The sequence below is a fragment of the Aulonocara stuartgranti genome, assembly GCF_965226115.1.
Source record: "Aulonocara stuartgranti genome assembly, chromosome: 7".
In the NCBI taxonomy this organism is placed as follows: Eukaryota; Metazoa; Chordata; class Actinopteri; order Cichliformes; family Cichlidae; genus Aulonocara; species Aulonocara stuartgranti.
The window spans coordinates 6,147,058-6,157,914 of record NC_138945.1 but is presented as its reverse complement, the minus strand read 5'-3'; the positions used below and the strand labels follow the sequence as shown (position 1 = coordinate 6,157,914).

Genomic DNA, 10,857 nt, shown 5'->3' with positions numbered 1-10,857 from the left:
TGTAACTTCTGGGTCAAAAAAGGGGAAAAAAAAAACACTGATATGGACACTGAAGCATCAAAATGGGTGAGATCACAATTGTTATGTCCGTTTTTTCTGTTGTTCATTTACATGACCACAATCAAGCACTGAAGCAATTGATGTGAATCCTCCCTACTCAGGATTTGTAGACACTAATCATATCTTAATTATCTTAATAAGATCCCAGTTACACAGGCAGCCACTGGTCATAAGGAAAAATATAGCTGGTTTGCACTAATCTTCTTTGGTTGCTACAACAGCTGCCCAAAGTTTACATGGTACACAACTACCAGCTGCTCTAACAGAAGAAGTAAAACAATGGAAACTGAATGTTGCATGATGAATGCAGTGCTAAGGTACAACATTTACTTTAAAGGTGATCATTGTGCAGTTACTGTTACGATATTACTTCAGGGAGCAGACATGACACCGTCTTAGGTTTTAGCCATCACTTTTTTGTTATCTCCCTCAAGGCAACCTATCCCCTCAAACACATCAGCAAATTCTTTGAAGATGTCTTTGAAGAGTAATATCATCTTCTCTTAACAGCCTTTCTCTCATTGCATCCGATGTAATTCCACACACTACGCGATCTCTGATGAGGGATTCTTGCAGTTGTCCAAATTCACGTGACTTGGCCCTTAGTTTTAGCTCTGTGATGTATTGGCTAATTGGCATATCCCCTTGCACACACGTGAAAAACTTGTACCTTTCATAGGTTATGTTCTTCTTTGGGTTACAGTATTCCTCAAATTTCTCCATTATTTTCTATTTTCGTCAGCTTATGCTCATCACCATTTTCCGCAAACGTGAAGGTATTGTACACTTCAACCGCTTCCTCTCCAGCAACGTGAAGAAATAGTGAAGACTGTACCTTGGGTGGCTTGCTAGCCCCTCCTGTAGCCGCGAGATACAGCTCGAACCGTTGCCGAAACCGTCTCCAATTTTCCGAGAGGTTCCCTTGCAGCAAATCAAGTCCAGCTGGCGGCTTAAGCCCTTCCATGTGTGCGACACTCTTCTATAGCCTTATCAGTTCACTTCTGATACCATGTTACGATATTACTTCAAGGAGCAGACATGACAGTTACAGTTTGCACAACACCTTTCTCAAGTTTTTTCAAGTGAGTCTTGGCAGACAACTTGGTGTCATTCATGCAAATGACAGGCAATCGTGATCTACTAGTGACCAAAGAAATCACAAAAAGTTTGTTCTGTTTATCTGGATGTATCGTTTTCAGTAAGAGAAACATTTCCTCACTTATCCCAGTGACTTCTTCAGTCTCAGCTGACTGCTAGTTTCCCCAAATCTTTAAACAGTGCATTTGCATAATGACTGAAACTAGCACCACTGACTAACAGTGGGCTGTGGGGTCAGTTTCTTGATTACTAATATGCAATCACAATATTCTAAGATTCTTTAACTGGATGATTAAGAATGCACAGGACAATGTGATTTTCTGTTTTGTTTTTTTGTGCATTGGTTTTCTTATGATCAGTTTACGAGTGACGGAAACCGCTCACCAAACAGTGGGGGAATGCACAGTTTCCCCTCATGTCCACTGATTGTATCACACTTAATGTGCAGAAACCTCTATACTGTATATCCTTTTACAGACATGTCCATTCAAAATGTGTTGGGACATGTTTTTTGGTGTTATGTCCTAAAATTTTCCATGTAATCTTTCTAAACTTAAAATGTAGTTTTCAGTGCCTAATAAAACTTACTGGTTCTTAATGATATGATATGTGTTTGTTTCCTGGAAGCATTAATCAATCTGGATGAAACTGAATTTAATAAACTGCCTAGGTCATCAGGATTATCAATACCTAAACAGCTTTTGGGAATTACACCCAAATCCTTACAAAGTATATTATATGTAGTACTGCTGTCAAAACGAATGGCATGATTACATATACCCTGCATGTAGGATTCTTGGAATTATGTGTCGGTGTTGGTGTCTGTAATTGATTACTTTGTGTTATACAATAAACCTGTTGTCATGGTCCGCGGCCCGGCGTCTGAGGTGCTGATGGGATGCCCACTCCCGTGGGCGTGGCCGCTGACTCCACACCTGCATCCCATCCCAGGCGATCACCAGGTGGACCATTTAATCCTGCCCAGCCTGCTGCTCCACGCCAGTCCGTAATCGTCCTTCAGCGGTAACGCACACCTACGGGAAAGTCCTTAGGCAATCCTATCCGTGTGAACTAGTACTAACTCTGCCTTGTATACCCAGATCACTGCTCGGCGTGTTTTGAGTCACCAGCCTGTCCACCTGCCTGTCCAGAATTTGGATCACGATCAACCCCAGCCGCCTCGCCCTTTCTGGAGCTTCTCCCCACGGACCCTCACCCCTCCCTCCGGTTCCCTTGGCCCCGCTATCATCGTAAGACGCGTACACTACCTCCCCTCGTATGCTGCCGGTTTACCCGCACCCCAATAATCCTTTTTTCTTTTTCTGTTTCAGCCTCCCACGGTCCCGCTCTCGGCGTTTCCTGCGCGATTCTTCTCCCGGTCCCTCGGTTTCTCTGGTTCCGTGCGTTTTCTCCCTTCTACTCTCCCGGGACACTCTCAGTTATAATAAAGTTTATTTTTTCTCTCGTACCGCTGTGTGTGTGTTCTGCTCCTGGGTCCAGCTTGTGTGTTGAACTTCGGTTCTTGACACCTGTAGCTTGTAATAAAGAACAGCAATGAATATATGCATTTATTATTGATTTGTTTGGTTATGAACAGGAGTTTTTGTTACAGTAATATAAAGAATATATATAAGAATATTAAAAAAAACATGATAAATTAATATACATGTCTGTGTGTTCATACAAGTTTTTTTTCCAACTCTTGTGTGAAAACACAGTTTGTTTTTATAGTTTAGTTTTTAGTTGAATTTTTTAAAGTAGATTTTTTCCTTTTCGTCTTTGTGGGTTCTCTGGTTTCCTTACACTTTGTTATTTGAGTCTCATGTTCATGTATTTGTTAGGTTTTTCTTCATTTGCTGGAATTACTGGCTTTCTCCATTAATCAGCTGATGTTTTCTTTCTGTAAAGTTCACCCACTCTTTTAGTTTTGATTATAATAATATTGTTTATACCTTTGTCTAGGTTCTATCCCATTTCCACTTTCCTCCATACCTTCCCCTTTTGAAGTCCCCCCACCCAGATTGCTCTTGTGCTCAGTTGTCATCTCTCACTTGTTGCAGGCAATTGTATCATTCTGTAGTTTTAAAAAAATATATTTTACACCTTCCTTAACAAGCCATCATTCTAGTTACACAAGAAAATAATTCCAATTAATGCAAATCAGTACTATGAAAGAATGTGTGTGTCTTGGGGGGGGGACCCTTTGTGTTCCCAATTAGATGCCACACCATGAAAGCAACATTTTTTCCTTTGCAAAATAAGGTAGTTTGTCTTTCCCAATGTGATTTGTGGTTTGCGAAAATCTTGAAAAGGTCGCTCAATAAATCTTCAGATTATGTGTTGCTGTTCATACCGATGGCTGTTTGTGTGTGTTTGGAGAGGTGTGTTGCAACCTTACCATTACATTCCTTCAGCCATACACCTATACACCTTACTAGTCTCTATGGTAACTAATGTCCTGAATGGAGACAGTGCACTCCATTTTTTTCTGAAGTCTACCTCTCTTTCACATTCCACTTGGTGATTAGGCATCACTTTCTTCAGTACTGCTAGTTCTTTGTGTGCTGCACTGTGTTGAAGGTTTCTAATATTAATAGCCTAATGACATGATCCTGTCCACCCCTAATGCATGTCTGATGTCTCCTGTGCTTTTAGAGCCTGTTATCCACAGAGCCACAAATTGAGGTGAGAGAGAATAAGGCGTTGTAACATCTCTTACAACGGGGCACTGTAAAAAGAAACTACTCACAGATGGAGACATGGTGGGAATCCCCTTGTTTGCAAAACTAATCCAAAGCATAACTTTCCATTTACACAAGCTAGGCTGCAGAAAAAAGGAGTATTAAAAAGGCATGACTAAGCACTGAAATGGGCATGAAAAGTGTCTTAAGCATCACTGTATTTGTAATGCCCCTGAATTTCCTGTGATTTTAGCACCGCAGTGTGAAGATTGTGCCGTAAGCTAAATTCAATTCAATTCAATTTTATTTATATAGCCAAATCACAACAACAGTCGCCTCAGGGTGCTTTATATTGTAAGTTAGACCCTACAATAATACATACAGAGAAAAACCCAACAATCAAATGACCCCCTATGCGCAAGAACTTTGGTGACAGCGGGAAGGAAAAACTCCCTTTTAACAGGAAGAAACCTCCGGCAGAACCAGGCTCAGGGAGGGGCGGGGCCATCTGCTGTGAGTGGTTGGGGTGAGAGAAGGAAAACAGGATTAAGACATGCTGTGGAAGAGAGACAGAGATTAATAACAAGTATGATTTAATGCAGAGAGGTCTATTAACACATAGTGAGTGAGAAAGGTGACTGAAAAGGAAAAACTCAATGCATCATGGGAATCCCCCGGCAGCCTACGTCTATTGCAGCATAACTAAGGGAGGATTCAGGGTCACCTGATCCAGCCCTAACTATATGCTTTAGCAAAAAGGAAAGTTTTAAGCCTAATCTTAAAAGTAGAGATAGTGTCTGTCTCCCGAATCCAAACTGGGAGCTGGTTCCACAGAAGAGGGGCCTGAAAACTGAAGGCTCTCCCTCCCATTCTACTTTTAAATGCTCTAGGAGTTAGTGGCAGTTGTGAGTATGTGCACATGCTTTACTAAAGTGGAAAAAGGCACAGTTCTTGCAAAGTGGGATTCATGTGAAAATATCAGGATGGTACTGTTGAGTTTATTGACTTGTAAACAATGTAAAATTTTAGTTTCAGCACTACGGACAGCTCTGGGGGTTACAGTATACTTAATGTGACCACATAGTCAGCTAACATACAGGTACAACACTCCAACACACATATATGCTAATAAGTGCAAAGTAGCACCTAAGTGCCAAAAAACTGGAACAAACTTCTGGAGCAGTCCCCCACACAACTGATTATATCATTTGTCAGCAAATGCCATTAAAATGTTCCAAAAGACACAAATGTAAATGAGAGGTTCAGTTCAGTGACGCCAGCAAGCAGACACAGAAGAGCTCTGTGCCTCTAATTCCAGCATCCATGTTATAAAAGAGCAAACTGTCGGTGATGGCCAAAACAGTTTGTATACCAGATGGTAAACATGCTTTTAAATGCAGTAAACTGTGTATTTTAAAATGGGAGTCTATGGAGATGCACTCACTTTTGGAGGAAGCCTTAAGTGGCCATTAAAGGAATGATGAGTATTTGTATGGAATGATTCATTCTTTCCACCTTATGAATGTAAGTCCCGCTGTTCTCTTTATTGGCACAGTTGCCCAACTTCGTCTGTCTTGTGGTATTGGACAAAAGGGGTAACAAGGTGTAACGCATTATAAATTAGAGGCTTATGGTAATCAGATTAATCAGTAGTCAGATTACTTTCTATTCATTGTAATGCTATACTTTTGCTTTAGTCAGTTTTTTATTTACACTTTCCAATAAACACTGATAAAAAACATTTTTATTTGCAATACAAAAGTGGAAAAAAAGTCTGACACATTTTATGCGTTTGCCTCCAACTATTTGGTTCACAGCTGAAATAGCTGTATCCAGGAGCATGCCAGGGTCAGCTAGTGTGAGCGCAGAGAGAGGACAGCGTTCAATTTTTGGAAGCTACTGAAAGCCATCAATCTGGTGGAAATTAACTTGTTGTTGGTTATGTGGTTGAGAAAACGGCACAACTCTCTATGCAGTGAGTGACATACAAAATCATACTGTTATGTGATCATACAACCAACACGTGTGTGCTATTTTTGTTAATAAACTCATATTAAACCAGTAGGTCACATTGTGACATAACAGAGTACTTTGTAATGGCAGAAACACTGTAATTTAAGATTTAAAGAGTAACATAACAGTATGCAAAGATTTCATCAAAGCTTTATTTACAGAAAACAGCTGACTGATGATGCTGGGAACAAGGCAAGAACTTTGAGACAGAGCATACACGGTTGAAAGCAAAACAGTGAATTCATTTCATACTTCAGTCTATCAGTATTATTGAAATATTATTGTATGTGCTTTTATATGTGCCAGTGTAAGCATTTAAAGTTAAATTATCTACACAGCAAATGGAATTTTATACTTTATATAAATCTTGCAAGATGTCAAACTTCAAACTATCTCTCAGTTTACCATCCAGGAAACAAAGAGCTATGAGGCTGATGAGAGCTGACTTAGTGCAGTGGAACAAAAAAGTGAAAGCATCTCCACATTATTCTGGGATTTATTTTGTGTTGGCAGATATACTCACTGCCCTTCCCTGAGCCTGGTTCTGCCTGAGGTTCCCTCCCGTTCAAAATGAGTTTTTCCTTCCCTCTGTCGCCAAAGTGCTTGCTCAAGGGGATTATATGATTGTTGGGGTTTCAACCTTACAATGTTAAGCACCTCGCAGTATCTGTTGTGATTGGGCATTATATGAATTGAACTGAACAAAGCACAAGGGACAACTGAGACATTATATACATACCAGGTAATTAGGGAGATGGGAAACACCAGGGAAGACAGCTGCAACAAATCAGGATAAACAAGACACAGGAAGTCAAACTCAGTGTAAAGCACACAAGACATGAGACTATCAAAATAAAAAAGGAACTAAAACACGCGCACACACACAGACCCAAGGACAAAAATGGAGATATCAAAGGCAAAAGCAGACAATCAGGGAGGCAGAACACAGTGAGACAAGGTAATGAAGTTGCCAGTGAGTGTGAGAAGACAAAATAGAAACATCCATCCGCTTATCCTTTTTTTCAGGGTCACAGGGGGCGCTGGAACCTATCCCAGCTGTGAGGGTGAGAGGCAGGGTACACCCTGGAAAGGTCGCCAGTCTGTCGCAGGGCTAACACAGAGAGACAGAAACCATTTGCGCTCACATTCATTCCTGCATTCACACCTATGGGCAATTTGGATTAATCAGTTAACCTATCCCCGCAAACTGCATGTCTTTGGACGATGGGAGGAAGCTGGAGTACCCAGAGGGAACCCACGCAAACACGGGGAGAACATGCAAACTCCACACAGAAAGACCCCGGCCTGATGGTGGAATTGAACGCGGGACCTTCTTGCTGTGCGGCAACAGTGCTAACCACCGTGCCAACCACCGTGCCACCATGCTGCCAAATAGACACATAAACCTCCTATTTCCATTGTTCTCACAATAACCTGTAATTAATATCTTAGCCTGAGGTTGACACAACATTCACTTTGACTCGTGGCAGCAGGTACCATCCTGGTAATGAAATTTTTAGAAGGGGAGCCATGGGAAGTCAGATGACCCACAGAGTGAGAGAGAAACAGATGAGGGGAAAGAGTGCGATAAAACAAAGGTCAGGGACCAATAGTGAAATAATGTTAGGAACAAAGGGAGCTTTGGCACGTAGCAGATTATTTCTTTTGCATTCTGAATGATGGCGAGTCATACTGTGAGGAAAAAATAAATGCAAAGGACACTAGGATCTACTGTATTGCTAGCTGTTCTGCAGTAAGGCTGCCTTGAACTGAGCATTTCCACAACTGCCTATGCTGATGTTATGCAGATGTATGCATATGGTACTCACCGTTATATTGATAGTAAACAAAACAAAAAGCCAGATTTTTTTTTTTTTTAATCTGATACAAACTGTCTAGACACAGTACTAAAAACCAAAAATATCACTGTAATGGCAAAGCGGGTGAAAGGTTAAAGCATTTATTCAGTTACTCTTGAATATTTGTCACACAATCTCTCTCTCTCTCTCTCTCTCTCTCTCTCTCTTTCTCTGTATGTATTTAAGTGTTTTGTTACAGGGAGCAGTTATTTCCTGGAGTCTTGTCAACAGATTCACCAATTTGTTGTGACTGCTCTGGCCTGTCTAAACAACTGCTAAACTAAAAGGGCATCAACCAGGAATGTGTGCTTTAAATGTACTCTAAAAAGTAGGAAATAGGAAAAACTGCAACTCTGTGTGCAACTGCAAGGAAGCCTAACGCCTTAGAAATACTGACTTGGGTACCTTCTGTGCTAGCTTAGCTGTTTCACCATGTTTCATATTTCATATTTATTTCAGTCTGTGCACACAGTTCAAAAGCTATTCTTTACCATACAGTCATTAACGTGGCATTTAGCAAGAGTAAATAGTGCTATTCTGTGCATATGAATTACTACTAAATGACAAATTGTGACTATCCATAGATGACCAATTTCAAAACCAAATATTCAAGATAACATAACCATCTCAAAATAACATTTAAAAAACACGGCGTCTGTGATATATTAGAAGGAATATCCTTTCTATGTCGTCCATCTATAGTTCTACTCTTGTAGTTTAAACAGCAGGCTTATTAGTTTTCATCTTCCACTTTACAACCCAGTTATTGTCTGCCACCCCTTTAAATGGAAATGCAATCAATACACACTCTCCTCAATACTGTGTTGCTCTCATTCTGTTGCTCATTCTGTACAACTTTCTCATGCTTGATCTCGTCAGATCTTACAACTGAGTACAAACTGTGTCTGCTACCTTGACATTGTCTGCGTTTTTGACACTGATTCAGTCTGATGAAAGTCAGGTGAGTCTCATAGATCCTGAGAACACCAGATGATGTAAAATATATTTAAATATATTTTACATCATTAAATATATTTTCACCTACTGATCAGAAGGTTAGTGGTTCGATCCCTGGCTCCTCCAGTCTGCATGTCAAGGGTGAGAATGTGTGTGGCTGTAGTTAAGAAGCACTCAGTTTAGAGAAAGTGTGTGAATGTGGCATGTTGTATAGAGCACATTCAGTGTCTGAACAGAGTTTCGTCATGTTACTTTTGCACTATCATGTTACATGGCTTGATTAACCCTGGAGAAACCATGGGGTCAAATTTGACCCCATGGTTTCCCTAGTAAACCAATGGGGTCGGCTCTGACCCCATGGGTTCTCCAGGGTTATGGTACACATTAGGCTGACATCTGGGGCCAGAGCTGAACACACTGCTGGCACAGGGCCAAATTTATTAATTTGTTGTTTTAGTGAAAAATCCAATTTAAATAGAAATCTCTCATTTAAGAGAAAATTGGGAGGCCAGATTACAGCTCGTTCATCATTGGTGAAATAAATGGACTGGTATTTATTTTGCACTACTATAATTCTCGTTCACACTCATACTCACACTTCACATGATGCATCAAGGGCAACTAAGGGTGCACTACCTCGCCCAAGGATATTTCAGCATGCAGACCGGAGGAGTCAGGGTGCAATCCACTGACCTTTTGATAGGTAGACAACCTGCTCTGCCACCTGAACCACAGCGGCTTCTGATTTCCACTTAGAGCTGATTTCATACTATACTCTGTGTTGTGAAAAACAGGTCAGGTTAAAACCATTTTCTACATAACACACAACACATTAAAATATCAAAATATTATCAAAACACTGTTCTTAAATTAGACAGCGCCTCCATACAGTGTCGCAAGAGGTAGGAGGCAGGACACAGAAAAACCACTTGCAAGCTGTGAATCACATTGCTGCAAATCAGTGCATGCAGACATGAGATGGACTTTTTATAGTGGTAGCAGTATATCAATGAATAATGACAAAAAATATGAAAGAATTGGATAGGTACCTTTATACACAGTTTGTGTACATTTTTTCAAAAACGTTCAAATCACTGTTACTGTTACTTAAAGGTTTAAAGAAGAATTAAAAAGTTCAGCACTCATCTTGATTAGGTACGGCCCACGAGGGTATTTGTAGTGTTGTTTTCCAGGCAAACACACATATCTTGATTAAGAGGGAGTTTTTGTCACCACCCTTCTTAATTCCTATGATTCTGTTTTAAAAGTATGTAATGATGATCGTTGATCTGTTTTCCTCATCGAAGTAGCATTTTGTATTTTAGATACGCAAGCTCAGACTTGAACCATCATCTGTTTGCATTTGTTCAGTCTATTGTTTTATAATTGTCCATTCATTTACATGACTCAATTGAAATCTTGAAAAAAGACTATTGTACATTCACAATGAACTTTGCAGAAATTAAATTAGCTTCTTTTTTAACTAAAAGAAAAATCTACTGGATGTTTACTTTAGAAATGAGAATGTCGAAATGTCAATGAAAACTCAATTTTAAAGACTACCAATGACATGATGGACATTTCTTTCCCGCTGTCTGCCTCCCGTACTGCTCAGTGTAAGCTGTATCCTGATGGAACCTGTCTGCACTGGCTGGCATTAAAATCGCATCATCTGCTAAACACAAAGACTGGTAGGAAAGGTCAAGAGACAGAGGGTGGTGGGAAGCTGGCATCACTCAATCAATCACTCAGACACACATACACACACATTCAAGAACACACACTAGTGCACACTAGAAGTAACATACATGGCGGAATACACATAGATGTTGCATACACTGAAAAAAATATGTTGTTGGATTTACTTAATTCAATGGTGGACATTTGTTGCACACAGATGTTTTGCTTTGGCAGCAACTTAAACAATTGAGTTAAATTAACACAATTTATTCATGTTCAATAAACCTGTGCAATTTGTGTTGATAAAATGTGACTTAAACATGTTTTGATGAAGTAATTTGAGCTCTTGGAATATTTTAATCCTTCACAATTTTCTCACGTTATCCCAACACGATTCAATAACTTTTACCCAATACTACTTGGTCACTTAAATACTACATGTTATCTTCAAATTACATTTTGCTATTATATTCTAGTATCAAATACACAATTTTCAAATGGAGGCCTTA

At 39.9% G+C, this 10,857-nt stretch overlaps 1 long non-coding RNA gene across 2 annotated transcripts; it reads left to right on the top strand.

Moving 5' to 3' along the window:
• Positions 1-1,883: 1,883 nt before the first annotated feature.
• Positions 1,884-2,626, top strand: LOC309712051. Of its 2 annotated transcripts, XR_014278167.1 has the most exons (3): positions 1,963-2,181; positions 2,259-2,408; positions 2,490-2,626. It is a non-coding gene; the product is annotated as an uncharacterized lncRNA (long non-coding RNA). The 2 variants fall into 2 exon arrangements; XR_014278166.1 differs by having other exon boundaries at positions 1,884-2,181; positions 2,259-2,626.
• The last annotated feature ends 8,231 nt before the right edge of the window (positions 2,627-10,857 follow it).